The sequence below is a fragment of the Rhagoletis pomonella genome, unplaced genomic scaffold (assembly GCF_013731165.1).
Source record: "Rhagoletis pomonella isolate Grant_MI unplaced genomic scaffold, Rhpom_1.0 Rhpom_scaffold_00007, whole genome shotgun sequence".
Taxonomy (NCBI): domain Eukaryota; kingdom Metazoa; phylum Arthropoda; class Insecta; order Diptera; family Tephritidae; genus Rhagoletis; species Rhagoletis pomonella.
Window position 1 is genome coordinate 3,247,965 of NW_023458561.1, and position 1,928 is coordinate 3,249,892.

General features: G+C 35.9%; 1 protein-coding gene across 1 annotated transcript in view; it reads left to right on the forward strand.

Annotated features, from left to right (window-relative positions):
* Positions 1-1,928, forward strand: part of LOC118742255 (ryanodine receptor) — a gene marked incomplete at its 3' end in the record, with an annotated part of 525,243 nt that overhangs the window by 27,536 nt on the left and 495,779 nt on the right.

Genomic DNA, 1,928 nt, shown 5'->3' on the forward strand with positions numbered 1-1,928 from the left:
ATTGGACATATCGCTTTTGTATGAATTTTTTCTGCATGCTTTTTAATATATGTTAAAAACATTGCTGGAAAACCTTAAAATGTTTGCATGAAAACATGTCGCAATAAACAGATGAAGTAATAAAACTGCTTTCTCGCTTTATTTTCTGACATTCGGCATTTTATAGGCAAATTTTCAAATAAAGCAGTGGCACTTCCACTATGGGTGGGATGCAGCATGCAATAACACCATACACAATAATTCCCATTAATTGGACATTAAAAAGACCGCCGCGACGCCGGGCACTTTCAAAATTGTATACTTACAAATCCGTCCATTTAACTTGTTCATGTACTACTTTTTGTCAAATGTAACTGGGTGACTACGTACATATGTATGTGCATTAGTTTGCTTTATTACTCAAATTGTTAAGTATAAAAGTTGGTCTTATTGCTCAACGAGAAATGAAATAAAGCAAATTTGTGTTATTTCACATTCACACCCCTTCGGGCACCTGCCGGCGAGCAAAAGAACGGACTTATTGTGAGTCCCGGTTTCAAGGATGCAAAAGTGGGCCACCCTGGCTGTCACAGAAAGGGGAGTGACCTACAGTTTTACACCGATTCCGAATAGCGATTGTGTTTTAATGAGAAGCTGTTCTTCATGGCAGAATCCACTCAAAATTAAAAATTTATCTGATATTAAAATAAATTTGGAAATTTTTGATTTTAATCTTTATTTACTTTTACTTGCTAGAAATAATACATTCACTCAAATTCTTAAGTTTATTTTCATTTTGTTCGGTATCGATAACCGTGGAATGCGCCTTATTTACTCGCAACTCAAGGTGCACGCCACAAATCGGAGAAGAAGCTCGCCCAAACACTAACATTTGTGTAGGCGGCAATCTATTACTATTTTTTTTTCCTGGCAGAAATATAGTCGGAGGTTTGCTATTTCCCGCCGAGTAGTGACCGCTGTTAGAAAAACCTTTTTGTAATTTAGATGTTGCTCGGACCAGGGATCGAACTCAGGTCCCATGCAGTGGTAGTACGCACCTCTAACCGTTCAGCCACAGCGGACGCCATGTTAAGTGTACATAAATTACATAAGCACTATTCGTTAAAAATTTCTAGTCAGACAAATAATAAGTTCATATGTGCAGCAATAAATAAATAGCACTCTTGGAAAAATATGTGGTTTTATTTGATGTTCTTGAAAGTCTGCGTTCACCTTAGTACAAATTGCGGGTTCTCACATTTGCCTGGTTATCTGGTTATGTGGTTATATTTTTTTCTTAGTTAACAACAATTAATAAAACAGCAAAATAATAAGTTTTAGCCTGATAGCCTGATAATCAGGCAGGTGTGAACACCCACATTTTTTTATTTTTATCTCGCCAAGCAAATTTGAACGTACGTGTTTTGTTCGGATTTTTCACCCACCACTTTTTGCCCGTGTACAGATTTTTGATTGTAAACTTCTGGTAGCCCTAACTCGACCCTAGCTACAACCAACACTAAGTTATATTTCGAGTGTATTTCGTGATTTTTTTCTTTGTAGCACCGTTTTATTTATATAAATTTCTCAGGACACCTTAATGTTTATATTTATTACCTTGGTTATACCGACACATAAAGCACTTTGACCCAGTTCGCTGTGATTCAAAATGGAAGCATAAACCAACTTTCAATACGCTCAGAAATTCAAAAGTGTTTTGACTCGAATTTGTTTTCAAATCGCTTTTTTATTTCTCACATCGTTTAAAAAACAGGTATAAACACATCACTTACCTTGTTTATACCGACACATAAAGCGCTTTAACCCACTTCGCCGTGATTCAAAACGTATGCATAAACCAAATTTCAATACGCTCAGAAATTGAAAAGTGTATTGACTCGAATTTGTTTTCAAATCGGTTTTTTAATTCTCACATCGGTTAGAAAACA